Raw genomic sequence first — 20,717 nt, forward strand, 5'->3', positions numbered from 1 at the left:
ACGGTAAATGCAAAGCTGTACAGACAAATCATACAAAGAAGCATATGCATACACACTCACAGAAGGAGAAAAAGAAAAATATATATATATATATAATAAAGGAAGAGAGCAACCAAATCAATAAACAAATCTACCAATGATAGTAAGCTCTAAATACTAAACTAAGATAAACGTAAAAGCAGAAACAAATTAGATACAGAAAGCAAACCTCAAGTCTACAGTTGCTCCCAAAGTCCACCGCCTGAATTTTGGGATGATTCGTTGTCTATTCAGGTATTCCACAGATGCAGGGTACATCAATTTGATTGTGAAGATTTAATCTGCTGCTCCTGAGGCTGCATGGAGAGATTTCCCTTTCTATTCCTTGTTTGCACAGCTCCTGGGATTCAGCTTTGGATTTGGCCCCACCTCTGCTTGTAGGTTGCCTGAGGGCATCTGCTCCCCGCCCAGACAGGACGGGGTTAAAGTAGCAGATAATTAGGGGGCTCTGGCTCACTCAGGCCAGTGGGAGGGAGGGGTACAGAATGCGGGGCGAGCTTGCGGTGGCAGAGGCCGGCATGACGTTGCAACAGCCCGAGGCACAGTGTGTGTTCTCCTGGGGAAGTTGTCCCTGGATCATGGGACCCTGGCAGTGGGGGGCTGCACAGGCTCCCAGGAGGGGAGGTGTGGACAGTCACCTGTGCTTGCACACAGGCTTATTGGTGGCTGCAGCAGCAGACTTAGCGTCTCATGTCCATCTCTGGGGTCTGCGCTGATAGCTGCGGCTCATGCCCATCTCTGGAGCTCGTTTAGGCAGTGCTCTGAATCCCCTCTCCTTGCACACCCCCAAACAATGGTCCCTTGCTTCTTAGGCAGTTCCAGACTTTTTCCCAGACTCCCTCCCGGCTAGCTGTGGCACACTAGCCCCCTTCAGGCTGTGTTCACGCAGCCAACCCCAGTCCTCTCCCTGATGATTAGTGATGTTGAGCATTTTTTCATATACCTGCTGGCCATTTGCATGTCTTCTTTGGAGGAATGTCTGTTCAAGTCCTCAGCCCATTTTTAAATTGGGTTATTAGATTTTTAGAATTGAGTTATAAGAATTCCTTACATATTCTGAAGATTAATCTTTTATCAGATATATGGTTTTCAAATAATTTCTTCCATTCTATAGGTTTGCTTTTTGCACTGTTGATTGTTTTGTTGTTGTTGTTTTGCTGTGTAGAGCTTTTTAGTTTAATGTAGTCCCACTTGTTTATTTTTGTTTTGTTGCCTGTGATTTGGGTATCATATCTGTGAAATTATTACCAAGACTAAGGTCATAAAGATTTTCCCCTATGTTTTCTTCAAGGAATATTACACTTTTAGGTCTTACATTTAAGTCTTTAACCCATTTTGAGCTAATTTTTATGTATGGTTTAAGATAAGGGTCCAATTTTATTCTTTTGTGCGTGGTTATCCAGTTTTCCCAACATCATTTATTAAAAAGACCACCTTTTCATCATTGTGTATTCTTGGCTCCCTTGTCAAAGATCAGTTGACCATATATGTGTTGATTTATTTCTGAACTCTCTATTCTGTTCCATTGTTCTATATGTATGTTTTTATGCCAATACCATACTGTTTTGATTACTGTAGATTTGTAATATATTTTGAAATCATGTAGAGTGATGCCTCCAGCTTTTTTCTTCCTTCTTAAGATTGCTTTGGCTATTTGGGGTCTTTTGTAGTTCCCTATGAATCTTAGAATTGTTCTTTCTATCTGTAAAAACTGCCATTGGGATTTTGATAGGGACTGTATTGAATCTGCAGATTGCTTCGGTTGTATGGACACTTTAACAATATTGTCTTCCAATTGATAAAAAAGCTCTCTTTCCACTTGTTTGTTTCTTCTTTAATTTCTTTCATCAATCTGTTGTAGTTTTCAGGATATAATTCTTTCGCCTCCTTAGTTAAGTTACACCTAACTATTTTCGTTTTGGTACTATTTTAAATAGCACTGTTTTCCTAATTTCCTTTTCAGATAGTTTGTTGTTAGTGTATAGTAATGCAATGGATTTTTGTATGCTGACTTTGTATCCTGCAACTTTATGCAATTCATTTATTAGTCCTAGAAGTTTTTTAAAACAGAGTCTTTAGTATTTTCTATGTATAAGATCATGTCATCTTCAAAAAGGTAACACTTTTACTTCTTCCTTTTCATTTTGGACGACTTTTATTTCCTTTTCTTGTCTAACTTCTCTGGCTAGGATTTCCAGAACTATGTCAAAGAGAAGTGGTGAAACTAAGCCCAAAGTTAACAGAAGGAAGGAAATAACAAAAATAGAGCAGAAACAAACAAAATAGAAAATAAGAAAACAACAACAAAAATGAAACTAAGAGTTGATAAACCCTTAGGTAGACTAAGAAAAAAAGAGAGAAGACTCAAATAAAATAAAAAATTGAAGAGCAGACATTACAGTTGATGCCACAGAAATAAAAAGGATTATAAAAGACTGCTATGAACAATTATACACCAAGACACTGGGTAACCTAGAAGAAATGGATAAATCCGTAGAAACATACAACTTACCAAGAGTAAATCAGGAAAAAATAGAAAGTGTGAACAGACCTGTAACTAATATGGAGAGAGTCAGTAATCAAAAACTTCCCCCCCAAAAGAAAAGCCCAGGACCAAATGGTTTCACTGGTGAAATCTACCAAACATTTAAAGAAAAATTACTGCCAATTCTCAAATTCTTTCAAAAAACTGAAAAGGAAGGAATACTTCTAAACCCATTTTATGAGACCAGCATTATCTGATATCAAAGCCAAAGACACCACAAGAAAAGAAAACTGCAGGCCAATATCCCTGATGAATATAGATGCCAAAATCCTCAAGAAATACTAGCAAATAGGACCCAACAGCATATTAAAAGGATCATACACCACGACCAAGTGGGATTTATTTCTGGGATGTAAGCATGGTTCCACAAAAAACAATTAATGTGCTGCACCACACTAAAAAAAAAAAAAAAAAAGATAAAAATCACATGATCATGTCAATAGATGCAGGAAAAGTGTTTGACAAATTGAACGTCCTTTCATAATTAAAAACTCTCAACAAACTAGGAATAGAAGGAAAGCATCTTCACATACTAAAGGCTATTATATATAAAGCCCACAGCTAACATCAAGTATACTCAATGGTGAAAAACTGAAAGCTTTTCATGTAAGATTAGGAACAAGGCAGGGATACCCAATATATATATTATATTTACATATATGTACAATTTTAATATCTTCCTGGCAGACTGACCCTTTTATAATTGTATAGTGTCCTTCTTTGTCTCCTATGACAGTTTCTGACTTAAAGTCTATTGTGTCTGACATAACTATAGCCACCCCTGCTCTCTTTTGGTTACCATTTTCCATCCCTTCACTTTCAGTGTATGTGTGTTCTTAAACCTAAAGTGAGTTTCTTTTGGTGATCATCTTGAAATATACAGAAATATCAAATCACTATGCTGTACACCAGGAACTAACATAATGTTGTAGGTCAATTATACTTCAAAAACAAACAGGCTTATACAAAAAGAGACTAGATTTGTGGTTATCCAAGGCGGGGGTGGGGGCGGGGTGAAGTTGAGGAATGAGAATTGGATGAAGGTGGTCAAAAGGTACAAACTTCCAGTTATAAGATAAATAAGTACTAGGGATGTGATGTACAACATGATAAATATAATTAACACTGCTGTACTTTATATATGAAAGTTGTTAAGACAGTAAATCCTAAGAGTTCTAATCACAAGGAAAAAATTCTTTTCTACTTCTTTAACTTTGTATCTATATGAGATGATGGATGTTTACTAAACTTATTGTGGTAATCATTTCATGATGTATATAAGCCAAATCATTATGCTGTACATCTTGCACTTATACATTGCTGTATGTCAATTCTATCTCAATAAAACTGGAAGAAAAAAATAAAGTGAGTTTCTTGTAGACAGCATATAGTTGGGTGTTTTTAAAAATCCAGCCAGCCACTCTATGTCTTTCCTTGGGGAGTTTAATCCATTTATATTTAAGGTAATTATTGATAGGGAAGGATTTACTATTGCCATTTTGTTAGTTATTTTTTAGTCTTATAGTTCTTTTGTCTATCTTTCCCACTCTTGCTGTGTTCCTTTGTGTTTTGTTGATTTTTTGGTATTGATTTCCTTTGATTCCTTTCTCATTTCCTTTTGTATAACTTCTATAGGCTTTTGTGTGTGGGGGGGGGATTACCTTGGTGCTTCCATAAAATATCTCACAGTTATAATAGTCTATTTTAAGGTGATAATAAGTTAGATTGCATGTAAAAACTCTACACTTTAACTTCTCCTCCAACACACAGTTTTTTGCTATTTCACAATTTACATCTATTTATATCATGGATCTTTTAACATATTTTTACTTATAGCTATTTTTAATACTTTTGTCTTTTAACTTTAATACTAGAATTAAAAATGATTTACCCATCCCATTACAATAATATAGTATTCTGTATTTGTCTATGTATTTATCTTTACCAAACAACATTATTATACTTTATCCTCACCACAATCCTCTGGGGCAGGTATTATCATTCCCATTTCCAGATGAGGAACGGAGGCTCAGAGATATTTTGTGGACTTACTCAAATTTTCACCAAGTAAGTAGGGAATGAAAATTTAAATGCACTGGACGCATTGAATATAGGTCTGTTTAACTATAAAAGTTGGTGCCTTCATTACTACACTAGTTTCCTAAGGCTAGATGCCACAGCCTGGTGCATGATCCCATTGTTTAGTCCTCTTTGTTGTTGTTGAATTAGAGGTCTTCAGGTTCTCCTGCCAATACAAGACCATTCTCTGGGAGGAAGAGCTTAGCCTACACCTAAAGTGTGACGATCCAACTTCTTAGCTTTATGGTGCAATCTTCTTTTCTCACTTTACAGGATGTCTCTTGCCTGTGTCATCCATTCCAGGTATTCTCATTATCCTCTTACCTCTCCTTCTCACTCCCAAGGTTAGGGAAACCTTGCTTCTTCTCCTTTTCTTTCTTCTTCAAGGTCAAGGTCACCATCAGCCAAGGTTGTCCAACACGGGAATTTCATTTTTTGGTTCTTTGCTCTATTTCATTCCTTCACTCATTCAACGAGTCACCAAGTCCTATAGATTCACCCACAACATCCCCCCAACCATCCTCTTCCATGTCTTCATTGCTATTACCAGAGTTCAGGCTGTCACCACCTTTCACTTGGACACTTACAAGAGCTTCCTTATGGGTCTCCCTGGTTCAAGTCTCTCCTTGTTCCATTCTACCACTCCCCAACTCCACGCCCCTACACATACTGCTGCCCTGGCTTGGATCATAGAGCCAGACCTGAGCCAGTCCCAAGCAGTTTTAGCAGCCTTACCAGTCCACCTCTACCCTGACAGTTCTAGGCTCCAGTGAGGCCAAATTTCCTTGCTATTCTTTGAAGGCACCAAACTCTTTTCCACCTTGATCTTTGTACAAACTGTCTTCTCAGCCTCTAATAAACATCCGTTTTTATATTTCTCCCAAATAAACATCTATATGCCCTCAGAGAATAAACCCAAATGCAATCACCTAGTGAGATATTCCTTGACTCCTTGAGACTGTTTTTTCTACCCTCTTCTGTGTTCGTCTTCCTATCTCATACATGCCCCTATTACTACTTTTGACACACTATGAAAATTTTTTGTTTGTACTTATGATGCCCCTTTAATCTGAGAGCTTCTTAACAGAAGGGCCACTTCTTAGCATCTGTTTTATTATGAAATATTTTAAGTATTAGCAAAAAGTATGGCTAATAATATAATGAACACCATGAACTCATCTTCTGGCTTTGTCATATTTGTTTCAGATCTTTTTTAATAAATAGAATATTACATATAGATTGAAGACCTCTGTGTATCTTCTTCCATCCCATTCCCTCTCTTGCCAGAAGTACCCACCACCCTGAATGTGCTCTCTCTCATGCCCACACATATTTTTACATTTACTTCATGTGTATGCATGTATGTATCCATAAACAATAACCTTGCAAGTTTTTAAAAAAAGGTTTTTAAAAATATTATCCTGTGTGTATCCTTCTACAATTGTATTTTTTTCTACTATTGTGTTTTGGTGGTTTAGCCACTCCTTCATTAGTTTTAACTACATAGCATAGTATTGTTTTATAAACACAGCCTTATTTATCTGTTTTTCATTGATCTTTAGGCCTTTTATGATTTTTAAAGTCCATGTCTCCTTGAGCACATATGAGAGTTTCTCTAGGATGCAGAAGCACTGGGTTGCAGGTTATGAACGTTTCTAACCTCAGGAAATATGGTCACATTATTTGTCACAGTGGTTACATGTATTTATGCTCCTCCCAGCAATGTAGAGTTTCTTCTAACTCCCTTTTATTCCTATTGCTTAGCAAGAGTCTGGCACACAGGAGATGTACTATATCTGCTGACAGTGACTGAATGAATAAGTGAATGATGCTTGAATGTATAGAACGTGAGCTAGAAGAAGCAGAAATACAAGCACTTTAAGTGAAATCACCAATAGAAGGTCTAGACCTGTGCTGTTTAAATGTAAATTAATCAAAAATCAAATTAAATAAAAGATTCAGTTCCTCAGTTACACATTTTGAGAGCTCAAATGTGGCTAGTGACTACTGACTACTACAACAGACAACACAGATAAAGAATCCTTCTCCAAGACAGAAAGTTCTATTGGACAGTGCTGGTCTAGAAAACAGATCTTTCTCTTTTCCTCTCTTTCCCCCTCTTCCACTTTCAACGCTCCTCAAGCACCTAGTACTTTCTTAGTCCTTTCTGTATTCTCGGAATTCCCACTGCACTTGCCTTCTTGGGCTGGAATTCATAATTCATGATTTTTCATCTGATTTTTTTCAAACTGTGATAAAATACACATAACATAGAATCTACCATTTTAACTATTTTCCAGTGTACAACTTAGTGGCATTAAGAACATTTACATTGTTAGCAACCATTAACACCGTCCACCTCCAGAACTTTTTCATTTTCCAAACTGAAACTCTGTGATCGTTAAACAATAACTGCCCGTTTCGCCCTTCCCGCAGCCCCTGGCAACAACCATTCTACTTTCTGTCTCTATGAATTTGACTACCCTAGGTACCTCATATGTGTGGAATCATACAATATTGTCCTTTTGTATCTGGTTAATTCCACTTGGCATAATATCTTCAAGGTTCATCCATGTTGTATCATGTATCAGAATTTCATTCTTTTTAAAGGCTGAATAATATTCTATTGTATGTAAATGGCACTCTTTATCTGATTTTACCTTTGTCTGTCCCTAGCAAACAAATGCAAACCACAGCATTAACAACTGATACAGGTTTAATACAGGGGCCCTAGATGCAACACTGGAAAAAACAATGCACCAGGAATGAGGAGTATTGGGTTTTGGGTTCTGGTACCCACTTGCTACATGATAGCTGGGTGGCCTTGGAAAGTTACTTTAACTCTCCAAGCATCATTTTCCTCATCTAATCTAAAAAAGTAAGATCTTTCTGTCATTCTAAAATCTTGTGGGTTTAAGAGTGTTCTTCAATGCATTGATTCAAAGTCAACAAAGAAAGTGGATTTGAAGGCTTTGTAGTAAGGTGAGTAAAGGACATATTTTGGAAAAGAGTGGCTTCTAAAACTTTCCAATTCCACAAAAAAAGAAAAGAAAAAAGAGAGAGGGGGGAGAGAGGCAGCTTATACTATGAGAAAGGCCATAATGCATTAGATACGTCTGTGTATGATGTCTCCCAATCTAGAGCTGAGCATGAGTCTTGGAGAATTTTTACCTATTTCATTTAATTTTCAACTAGGTCTCTGAGACCTTCTATATCTTGTTATTTATTAAAACTTAGTCCCATATAATGTTTCAAAAGAGGAATTAAAGTTCAATATTTTGTATATTATCAATTTTCTTCTATATTGTTATTATTCTCTAGTTTATTTCCTTTTACTTTTTCCATTTGTAAATGATTATGATCCTCTAATCTTTACCCTTTAGAGATACGTTTGTTCCTAAGTGCAATTAAGGACTACCCCAGAAAGAAGACAGTAGCAGTGTGGCCAAAAAAAGTAGCAGGGATTGATTACATTCCTCTTACTGTACTCTGGCTGGGGAATGACGTGAAAAGGAAGGACAGAACTCTGAAGGCCTCATCTTCCCATGCTTCCTAAATTTCATCCCTAGCCTTAGTACTTACTTATGTTATCACTGTTGTTGTCTCTGAATATTCTTCCATGGACTCTAGGCAAATAAACCGATGTACACTTTTTTATGCCCATTTTCTTTATATATGTGTTTTGAGGATTTAGCCATGTGGACACATATGACACTAATTCACTAATTTTAACTGCTGCATAGTATTATGTTTTATGATCACAGCACAGTTTACTTATCTGCTCTTCCATTGATGCTTAGGCTATTTTCAATTTGTCATTGTACATTTCTCCATGAATACACCTGAGGATGCTTTCAAAATCCTCCTGCTTGAGCCAGGTTTAAGAAATTTGCTTTCCTTATTTTCTGATATAAAATTCTATGAACCCCAAAGAGTTTATTCATTCAACAGAAATAAACTGAGTTCCTGCTGAGTGCAGAGACACCAGGTGAAGCAGAAACTAAGTCCCTGTTCTTGAGGAGGGGCCATTGGAATGGGATAATTATCAAGTAATAGTGCAAATAAATAGAACATTACAAGTGTAATAAATAACTTGAAGGAAAAGTCTGTCATCCTATAACCATACAACAGGAGAATGAGTTCTTGGTTCAGGGCATCTGTGTTGGTTTTACTGAAGTAGTGATGCTTGGCCTAAAAGGGAAAGAGAAATGAGAGAGAACTAGCCTGGTAAGGGATATGCAGTTTGGGCCAGGTGGGGGTAAGCAGAATCACAAGCAGAGGGAACAGCAGATGTACAGGCCTTGGACTGGAAGAGAAACTGGCCATTTTAGAGAGAAGGCCTATGTGACTGGGACAAAGAGTGAAGGGAAAGAAGGTGTGAGAAAAACTCGAGAACTATTTGGGCCAGAGCACACAGAACCTTTTGGCTTTTAGCTAAGATAAAGGAATACCATGGACTGGTTTTAAGCTAGGAAGTGATACTATCGGATTTGGATTTTGAAACAACAAATTCGCTGGCTCCAGTATGGTGGAGCCTTTGTTTGGATTCCTGCTTCAGTTTCTGCTGGATCCATGTGATTGAAGCTAAACATCTTATATCACTGGCAGGACTCAGTCATTCTCCTGAAGAGTGACTGAAATGAGGAAATGCTCTTAAGTAGGAGGATCTGCTCTTAGGGCAGGATGCACAGCAGAGCGAGGAAAAGGGTTGATATTTTCATGAAGTGGTGAGAATCTTTAGAGAATCAGGAAATGTAAAAGAGGAGTCAAGGTAGGGGAGAATCTGTCTAAGGAAGAGAAAAGGAGGGGGAGAGGAAAGAGAGGCTGAGAGCCTGGCTTCATAAGAAACCTCTTGGTCAAGCCAGTGGGTACAGAGATCAATTCGAACCAGGCAAAACCCAGGGGTAAGGCATTAGCAGAGACTTCAGTTGAAATGTGGAAGGAAAACATAGCTCTCTAGGCAGTCCAAAGTGGACCAAATAGCCCACAAATTGCACAACACAGCAACTAAAATCCTCTAGCCTCTGGGAGACCTGAGTGCGCCTAGACTCAGCCCATGATCAATCTCTCCTTCTTCTTAGAAAATCAGAGCCATGATCTGTGACTTGTGGTACCAACATCATAATGGCTCTTGCTGGGTAATTCTCACACGCCACTCCATGCTCCCCGGGATCTGGCCCCGGTCTCAGCTCAGAAAACATACTTGACAACACTATCATGACTCTTAAAGAACCAACTTTCACTTCACCTATTATCTAGCAGTATGTTTTTCCTTCTCATGCTTTGAATAGATGTTTACTTTCTAAGACAAGGGGGAAAGAAAATGAATTCCGAGACTCAGTTTGCAGTGGTGAAATGCTTTGCAATCAGAGGGGGAAAGAACTTTTCTGGAAAACAATGATTTTATTTGGCTTTTTCAAAAAGTATGTATTACCATAAGAATGACTCAGCCGCTAACACAAACACAGTTGCAGAGACGAACCTGATTGAAGCATAATTGATTATGTTGGACAATTACAAATGTCCTTATTAAATAATCGCATTTAAACCACATGATAGTTTTACAACTGATTTACAAAAACAAAATTGTGAAAGTTTAGGTGACATAATTGTTCTCAGTATCACTACAATTTTCAAACGAAGCAATTTAGCTTTAGAAGCAATTTCACTTCTCATTGCGATGTTATTTTGGTGTCAGGCTGCAAGCTTTTGTTCCACTCCAGAGTTCTAGGAATGATGGTTAACACGTCCCTCTCCTTGGTTAAGGCAATGATGCATTTTTCTAATATACCAGTCCTTCACATTCTGCTGCAGATCCAGCAGGTTATAAAAAGAATGATTTGTAGGCCTCCAACTATTTACATGGTTTCCATTTAATGAGACTATTAGCTTCTGCATGGATGTGGGAAATGTAAATCTTTCTGAGACTGGGGGTATTGGTGAACTCAGAATAAAAATGGCAAAAACAAAGTATCTTGTGTTTGAAGGTATCAACCAATAACGTTAAGACTTTGCATAGTTTTCTCTCAGAACTATATCCCTACCGGAAACCGTAAGGGAAATGGCCCGCTATCTCTGGCACATCTCCTGGAATGTTAATCAAAAGTCTGTATTTTCAGGTGCATGAATAAAGACCTTGAAACATTCAACAGATAAAAGCCAATGCCATTAACATTCCTTTATTTAGTTTCTGTGAATTAAATGGTTTTATATAACTACTGTCTCAGTATCACACTCACAACTCCCAAGGCATGTTCTATACTGGTAATAAGAGCTAAACCTTCTGTATTTCATTTCAGTCTTGCTGATAGCATTTATCAGCAAAATCTGGCTAAAAACAGAATATGCAATTTAAGCCTGATCATAACTGGGCTGTAGAGGAGGAAAGTGGGGGATTATCTGGAGACTGGGAGCACAAATATAAGATTGTATTGTCATTGTGTGCTATAGGTCTTTTACAAACTATAGTGTAAGCCCCAGCTGACAGGCCTTTTCACAACTGACAGAGGAAAATATGAAACTTAAATTCTTCATGACAGATAAATCTGCTGAATGAAAGGAAGACCAATAGGATAATGGTGGGACAAAAAACATATTGCTTTTGGGTAACTCCCTTAAATCTACCTCTTTTGTAAATATACAAAATAGGCATTCAATGAATATTTTCTAAACTCCTACCTATCAGCTTTGCTAAGCAAGCTGTTAAGTTGGAATGATAAAAATAAGCATCTTTTCTTCAACAGATGAATACAGAGTCTTATAAAACAGGGGTGGCAGATTAAATTTAATATGTGGGCATGAAAGATGCTTCCTGGATGACTATCAACTGGAGCGGATTTCTTGAACCAAAGTTGACATATTACTATTGTAGAAGGCTGATTAATTGAGATATTAAATATACCTAATCCACCATGATTGGGATCTTTGTCAAAGTTTTTAAAAATATGACTATAAGTAATTGCTCTTTTCTGTCAGTGGGTCCCAAGTCCATGAAATGTAACCAGAGACCATCTTTTAGGATTAATATCATTGGCCTTTCCAGTGGTGATACATACTTTTTACCCTTGTCAAGGGCCCTTAGGGTTCTTTGCCTTTCCCATGCTAGTTTAGTATTGGCATTTTTCCCTAGGAAAATTCACCCTGGTTGACTATACTAGTTCTGCCCAATTCCAGTGGTGGCCAATGGTAAACTACCTCAAACCATGAGAGGCCAGATTAAACTGAAAAGTACAGTTTCTTGTATAGGTTTTTAATCCTTGTGGCTATTTAGCTATTTATTGTGTCACCTCACTGCTCCTGGAGGAAGCTTTCTGAGCAGCAGCACTTCTAGGGGGAGAGGAGGGATTAATGCAGGTTCCTCAGTAGAGGCTGCCTCTCCTGTTAATGGATGGCTGAAGTACCTTGGCAAATCCCAGGTTGAGTTCATAGACAGGTCTTGCTGAGATATCCTGAAGCAAGTTACAGTACCCAAGAGCAGATCTGCCTTAAACTGTCACTTTCCATGGTTGCCAAGTAATTCATGGCTAATCTTCAGCACTGAAATCAAGGTGAGAACTAGAGAGGGAGGGAGGGAGAAAGAGAGAGGGGGGGGGTGGGGGGAGAGAGAGGAAGAGAAACAGAGGGAGAATGAATGAGTGAAAGAAAAGATGAAACAGGTTAAGAGTGCTGTGGGTCATTTTTCTGACCAGTATGGGTTCTTCCATTAGCCAGACAGTCCTGGAATGTCTGGCAGCAGGACTAGGACATAGTCTCAAGCCATGGGAGTCTCCCACTGAATCACAGGGAAGAGGAAGAAAGACAGTGAGAGTTAGATTATGAAAAGGAAGAGGGCGTGGAGGAGGAGGAGGAGGAGGGGAGCCAGCCTGGAGTCTGAGAGAAGAATCCAGGCGCCATGGTGTAACAGCTGCCTCAGGTATGCTAGCCAGTCTCAGCTCGTTCCCAGCTCTTTCTGGCAAGCCCCAGGCTCAGGCACACACACAACATACTTGTGTGTGCACACACCCACACGCGTGCGCATGCACACACTCACACACACTCTCAGAGCCGTGTCTGTTGTAAAGAAGCTTCTGGCCTGTCCGCAATAGTGTCTTTCAGATACTCACCGAGAGAACTGGGCTTGCTGGGCACTTTTTCCATAACTGTGGTAAAATTGCCTAAGACCTTGGTAAATAACAAAATCTACTCAAATACAAAGGGATTTAACTTACTCTAAAGGTTATTATGTTTTGTCTGCTGGATTAAAATTGCTTCCAAAGTTATTAGAGAAACTTAACATTAGCACTTACTTTTCTATAAAGAAACAAACCACACACACACAAAGGTGCAGCATTATACAGTAATTATCCAAAATGCTACCGCTTGGAATAATAAGGATGCTGTGTGTTTACATAGCATCTTTCTTTTCCAAAGAATTCAAATAGCTACACCACTCATATCCCATTATTCCTATCAACAGTCTTCTATGAGCTATGCGGGTGGCAAGGATAATTATCTACATTAGATAGGAGGAATGACCGAGGCACAGAGAAACATTCAGGATCACACAGTAAGGAAACAGCAATTGTGGATTTACTACATAAAACATTTTACCTGTCTAGAGTTTTGCTGTTTAAGTAAAATATATATTTCTCTTTTCCATCTTGATTCTCTAAAGACAATTTGCAGCATCTTTCCTTTTTGGGGACTCATCTCTGACCCCTTCTTTGTGTGTAATCTCTACCTTAGCACTTATCAGAGTTGTAATACTTCATTTATTTGCCTACCTCTTTCCTGATATTATATTCTTCTTGAGGGCCAGCACTTGCTCATCTCTGTATCTCCAATGCTTGAAAAATAGCTGATGCTTCTTAAATGTCTGTTGGTTGAATGAATGAAAGAAAAAAGAATGAATGAATTAATGGACAATCTTCTAAGAAGAATTTCTGACACGGTAACAATAAATGCAAATTTGGGCTTAAACTAAATATGTCTCATCTGATTTTACCTTTGCTGTGACAAATATGTCCACCTCACAAGTCTTTTAAAAATCCAGTGAATACATTTAGAGCTGATTCCTTCCCTGCCTGGGCTGTTGAATTTACTGTTTGGAACAATAAACTGAGACTTGCGAATATAGTAGGGCTCCAGATGGTTTATTGTAATTATTTTCCCCATAGCCTTCTTTTTTTGATATGTAAGAGAAAGCATTTAGATATGGAGGTTTTGGGGAGTGTTAATATATAGTTATTACGCTGTCCCCAAAACCCTTTCCTCTGTGTATTGAATCTTAAAGCCAGATTGTCACTTGGGGGAGGGGGTATAAACCCCAAAATAACAATAGGAACAATGATTGCTCTTCAAGGAGACTACAAATTTAACTCTCTTTTATACATTTTTCAGTGATCAATACAAAAAAGGCAAGGTAATATATGTTCATCTTTACCAGATGTACTTTATGTATCCCCTTACGCTGGAAGCCTAGCAGGAGTAGAATGTCACAACAGACATTTACTGAAATACCTGGGGAAATGTAACAAAAAGTGTTAGAGGAAAATGGTCTTTCAGCTAAATTACCTAATATATTTGCTAATGGTATCTGATTTAAAAGCCATAAAAATACCAAGTTAAAAGCACATTAGAAGATGTGTTATATTTATAAGTGTTTGTCACCTTGGCAACAAAAGCTATATTCCAAATCTAACACTAGCTATGATGGGCCAAGACCTTTTAAAATTGGTAAATACTCTTTATGGCAATGATCTGCTTTCAGCTACTGAATGTTAGAACTAGAAAAGGCAAGTTCTTCATTGCATAGCAAGTTTTTTGTTGTTGTTTGTTTGTTTGTTTTGCTAGCTTTCTACTATGGGTAAGCTTTTTCTTTCTATTAGTAACTATGGTTTATCATTAACAAGAAAAACATTGCATTTTCGAATAAAGCATCAGTCTTAATTTTTTCCTTCTTGTACTCAGAAATGCAGATATAATAACTTGAAGGTTCCTAAAGATAGAGTTTATCTATCAACTTTACACTTCAGTTCATCAACCACATCACGGACCTTGGTCCATGGATGAAATACCACAGGTGTATACTATAAAATCGACCTTATGCTACAAAAATCATCCTCCTAAACAGCTGGGTGGAATATGTTTAGTTTAATAGGGGATCTTACACATGTAAGTTTTCATACACCTTTACCTTCCTAGTGAGCTGCATGAGGACTGAAACATTACCTTTCACTGTGTCTCACTAAAATTCTGCTTCCTACATAAAACTAGTAAAAATGGATGATTTGGTAATGGAAACCCATGTTTTAAAAGGTGGATTTCAGATGGACCTGAAGGAGGTTTAGATATGGACTCTTACCATTCTTTGCTCATTTCCTAAGCTCCAATCTGATTTCCAAATCCTATTTTAAAATGTTTGGGCTATGTGCCAGTCAAAGATTATAATTCCAAGAGTCTAACTAGATTCCCATGTGGTTGAACCAATTTTCAGAAGTAAACCATGGAAAAGGTCTGGGTAAACACACATTCTCTGTGGGCTGTGGCTATTCACTGAGAGCCTAGACAAGTTGTCTCTGCAGCCAGCTTGGAAAAACCCAAGCCCAACTCGTGATTTGTAATCATGCTCAGCAGGTTCTCAACTAGACGGGCAACTCAAAGGGCTGAAGACTATCCCTCCTAAGTAACCTTCTCTAACACAAGGAGAGTGTGTCCTTCTGCCCAGAAGAATCAGTAAAAATGCCCTACCATAAAAGCAGAGGCTAAATAGTGCCAGGAAGTATATCATTGCTTTCTTTTTATTTTCTAAAGAATAAGGTCTTCTCAGTGAACATAGAAAATAAGGTTTAGTTTATGAGACAGGGACATTAATAGTGCAGAAAGAGAATGTTCTAAAAGAGAACATAAGCCTCCAGCTTGGAACTAACAAATTAAGGTTGCAGCTTTGAGTTCAAATATAAACCTATAAACCATGTGAACAAAGCTGACAAAATATACTCAAACTTAGTTAACCAGATTTACCTTCCATTGACTGAAGCCGAGGAATCACATGGATTGACATGTATTCTAGCAGTTAAACACATTTTTCATTTGATTGATAAATGTAACTCACCTCTGGAGAATGTGTTCTGGTTATATCACATTACCACTAAGCCCTTTGTTTAACTCCTAACAAATCATTTACCAAGTCATAATCTGTTGGCAAAAAAATTTGTCCATTTTTGCCTCAATATGATTTTTAAACAGCTTTGATGGAAAATTACAGCACCTTGTTTTAAAATCATCATATATCATATTATTTAAAGTGCTGACTACATAATCTCATTTTACACTCCAGAAGATACAAGCAAAAGGCTACTGATGGCCTGAATTTCACCAAATGTAAAGACACAAGATACTTCAAAATAACTGCCTTAGCTGAGAGAAAAATACAACATGTAGCATCATTCAAATTTCTTCCTAAGGGTATAATGAGCCCACGAGGGAATAGACTGATTTTTTTTTTTGCTCAAATGTATACCCTCTACATAGTAGGCAAGCAATAAATATTTGTAGAATTGAAAATGAATATTACAAAGATGAACTTCAGTAAGTCTATTTTATGCATTCCACATGCTATCCACAAATTAAGGAATGGTTGTCTACACAAATATGTAGCCAAGAAAAGATGTCAGAAGTAGGAGTAAAATAAAATAACATGATCCTTTTCCATTTTGTTGATGTTTTTGTGTGGACACGTTTGCCTTTTAGACCTGAAAGATGAGTAAAAATTAGGTAAAGAGGATGGGGCCATAGTAGTGTAACCCAAGGTGGAAAGTGAGAATTAGAATGGCAGGAACATTAAGGAGACTTGCCTTTCTAGAGTGAAAGTTGTAGGTTTAAGTGAGGAGGAAATGTATTTAAGTAGGTAGGGTGGGGCCAGTTGTAGACCAAGAACAGAAACTATTTGTGAAGAGCCAGGCCTTGCACAGTTTCCCTCAGGTGATTCCTCATGACAACTTTGCAGTGGGTATGATTTTCCTTACTTACAGATTGGAGAGAGTCTCAGAAAGTTTAAATGCCTAACCTGGTGGTTCTCTGCAAGTAAAGATGAGACATAATCCAACATTCTTTCCACTACACTGTATTGTATTGAAAACCTGGCAGACAGACATAGAGATTAACATGCATAGAAAGCGACAGCATTTAAACCAAGTCCAGAAAAATCAAATCTAAATAAACAATTAAAAAATACAAATGGCTCAAGAGGGCCCCTAACTGCCCTGGGATTTTTCCATGTGTGAAATGAGCAACATCAGCGCATAATCATGTTCTTAACCTCAACAGGGTGACCTGATGAACTTTCAGTTACACATTTCAAAGTAGTACTGATTAAGACTTTGCTGCTTAGAGTGTTACTGTTCATCATTCCAGAAAACCCCAGGTCTGATTTGGAAAACACAAAATATTCTAAAGGCGGATCTGGTTACAGAAATTTAGACATTGTCTTTTACTGGCAACCTGACAAATCTGCTGCCTACTCTCCTCCCTTTGTGGTTTGCATGCTGCTTCCATATACAACACTGGCATCCCATTCGGAAGTTGTTTGTTGTGCTTTGGTTTATGTTTCATACAACAACTTCCCTGAGCCACTTCTGAGAGAGGATAATAATGACAAATTTGAAATTTTCTCCCCAGAAAAGGAGGCTGTGGTGAAAATGTGAGACGACATTTAAGCAACTACCATTAAAGGCATTTTAATTTTCTGTTGACAAACACGATTTTCCAAATGCTTTACAGTGCAGTTTCTGGGCTGACAGCCATACAGCCTGTCTAGGACTACGTTTTCTGGTTCTACCAAAGTGCTAATGAAATCTTCATTCTTCTGCTGGTTACTTTCAGTGGGGGACCTAATAATGTCTTGAAAATCACAGTGCTATTTGGGTTCCTGGTTCCGCAGCTTGTGCTCTCACCTTCCTGGAGTGCCTCGCCCCCATCTCTTAGACCAGGCTCTCCTAATCCCAAACGCTAATGTCAGACCTGAGAGAGGAGTGCTTTAAGGTGCACTGGCCCCACGCTCAGCAGTACGCATATCCTCTCAGCAAAAGCGGCCTAGTTCTCAGGCCCCAGTTCTGCAACCTGGAGTTTTATCTTGTTTCAGATTCAGTCTCCACTAACTTTAATGTTTTCCTATGTTGGGGCAGGACAGGAATAAAGACGCAGACGTAGAAAATGGACTTGAGGACACGGGGAGGGGGAAGGGTAAGCTGGGACGAAGTGAGAGAGTGGCATGGACATATATACACTACCAAATGTAAAACAGTTAGCTAGTGGGAAGCAGCCGCATAGCACAGGGAGATCAGCTCGGTGCTTTGTGACCACCTAGAGGGGTGGGATAGGGAGGGTGGGAGGGAGATGCAGGAGGGAGGAGATATGGGGATATATGTATATGTATAGCTGATTCACTTTGGTATAAAGCAGAAACTAACACACCATTGTAAAGCAATTATACTCTAATAAAGGTGTTAAAAAAATGTTTTCCTATGTTGAATGCCATCTGTCTTTTTAGCTTGATAGATACCCAGTCTCTCTTGAAGAGTGAAGCTCTGTAGAGCTCTTGTTACTTTTTCCTCTCTGGCCTCCTGTTATACACAGGTTCTGCAACTTCCCTGGTGCTTAATGACTGCCCTTCTACTTGTCTAGATTTTTAGTTTTGTTTTCAGTATTATTTTGTACGATACCCTCATTTTACAGACAAGAAAATCGAAACATAAGAAAGTTGGAAGGTTTGCCTAAGGTCTCAACACTGATGACTGGAACTTAGGTCTATGAATTTTGAGGCATATATGCTTTTATATATTGTTGGGTTAAGGCTATTAGATGTTTCCTTTTAAGATATTATTCACTTTTACTTGCATTGTATCTAATATGTCAAGAAATCTTTGGGAAAGTAAGTTGTCCCCAAACTTAAAAAAATGTTAAAAATAAAAAGCAAAATACCTACCCTTGTTCAAGGATATTAGTCCATAGGAGGTTTAGTTTATATAGTTTTAAGAAGCACATTTTTAAAAAAAGCATGAGCTTGTTTTATCAGTCATCCTGTTTCTAAACTGTTATTATGATAGACCTCCATTTTATTAAAACGTTCTCTTTCCCTTTAGAAGAATTTTTGCTATAATATAAAAAGTGAGGAATTGTTTTCCATTTCAAAAGTTGGTTTTTACTATTCTGGTGTGTGAATTCTAGCTGAGAGCATGCCCATTTTTATTTCCCCACATCTATGTCTCACCCTATTACTTCCCTCTTCGTCCCACCTAGAACAGTACTATCACTCCAATGGAAGAATTTTTTCACCAGTTTCCTCCCTAGGCCATTAATATGTCTATAGACCTCTGCTAAGTCTATTACAGTTTAAGACACCTTACGTTATATTAAAATACAATTAGATACCCAGTTATTTTAAAAAATCAATAACTATGTTAATGTTTTAAATGTTTCACATATATGGGAACTAGAGATGCCATATGTTCTTCAAGGGTTTTCATTGAACAGAATTTATAATAAATAAAGCCATAAAACCTTATCACTATGGATCATTTAATAGGAAATGAAAATAATAAGACATTACAATGAGACCTGAGATGATGAGAATCTTTGTTGAATTTTATCCCTCCCACATGTCCTGCCTTTTTCTGGAATGGTAGCAGGTGACACACAACTGGCTGCTCACATTTACAAACTGGGTCTACACAAAACCTTTTCTTAGTCCTTAACTCTGTGTTCCTGTTATGTCCCAGTCATTTGGATGTGACCTGCTGCCACTTATGGAGAAACAATCTCTGAGGCATCTAACTTTTAACTGACTAGATATCTATGTTTTTCAGAAAATAACTGCAGTCAAAGACAAAGCCAGTCTTTTTTTTTTTATGGTTTTTGATTTTTGTATCTTGTTTAAGAATGTCTTCCCTACTCAACCCTGCTCAGAAGTCTTAAAGCTATTCTACTGTATTTTCTTCTCAAAGTTTTAAAATTTTGAAGTTTTGCCATTCATGGATATATCACCAAACCATTTTGAAGTGTGTGTGTGTGTGTGTGTGTGTGTGTGTGTGTGTGAATAGAGTGAAGTAGGGCTTTTAAAAAATTCCTGTAACTAGTTTTCTCAACATATTGGAGTGACTAGTTCATGCTTTCCCAATTGAGCCTCATTGCCAGCCCTGTCATATATGAAGTTTCCATACTGTGTGAGTCTCTTCCTAGCCATTCCATTCTGTTCTGTCAGTTTCCCCAAAGTAATAATATCACTTTACCTTATTTGTGATTGCTTTCAAATACATGTATATCTGGTAAGGCAAGTCCCCTCACCTTGTTCTTCTACTTCTTCAGGAGTATCTTGGCTATTCTTTGTTCTTCCAAATGAATTTTAGAATCAAGTTTTCAATTAAAAACTATCTGCTGTAACCATATTAATATCAGACAAAAATTATCATGAGGAAGTCTCCTTAATTACTTTGTAAAATTTGAATTTTTATAATGCAGCACTTATCTCATCTACAAAATTTTATAGCTCCTGTATTCTTGATGACATAAGTACATATTTGTTGATGAGTATATAGAGGAAATACAAGTACAAAATTAATTTGATCATCCTTGTTCTATATTAGATTTGCATATTCCTACCTAATTGGCTCATGTGATCCTCTTCTAGATCATTTATATATTTGTATAAGTTAGGGTTCTATGTTAGTCAAGGTTCAATGCAGGAAAGAGAGACCACTTTAGGTATTTATAAGCAGGAAGAATTTATATAGAAAATGAGTTCTTATGAAATCATCAGAAATATGGAAGGATCAGGCAGTACTCTGGGTCTTTAGAAGGGACTGCAGAATAATACAAAACTGATTCACAAGCTACTACCACTGAGGCACTATTGGAGCCATGCCTGAGTCAAGAACCTGCTACCACTCTGCTGCCACTGCTGCTCTGGCTTCTGGGTACCCAAGAAGCTACAATGCAGGGATTAGATCAGAGCAAGCAGCCACTGCTGCTGTTGCTGCCATCACCACCAGTTCTTCTCACCAAGGAAGCTGCAGATGGA

The 20,717-nt window shown here is 37.8% G+C and overlaps 1 long non-coding RNA gene across 1 annotated transcript in view; it reads right to left on the reverse strand.

Moving 5' to 3' along the window:
* The window catches only part of LOC133096317 (uncharacterized), a 199,020-nt gene that overhangs the window by 116,018 nt on the left and 62,285 nt on the right, over positions 1-20,717 (reverse strand). Inside the window, exon 2 of the long non-coding RNA XR_009701765.1 lies at positions 13,426-13,517. This is a non-coding gene — a long non-coding RNA (uncharacterized LOC133096317). The remainder of the gene's footprint in view (positions 1-13,425; positions 13,518-20,717) is intronic.

This window comes from Eubalaena glacialis, chromosome 8 (assembly GCF_028564815.1).
Source record: "Eubalaena glacialis isolate mEubGla1 chromosome 8, mEubGla1.1.hap2.+ XY, whole genome shotgun sequence".
In the NCBI taxonomy this organism is placed as follows: Eukaryota; Metazoa; Chordata; class Mammalia; order Artiodactyla; family Balaenidae; genus Eubalaena; species Eubalaena glacialis.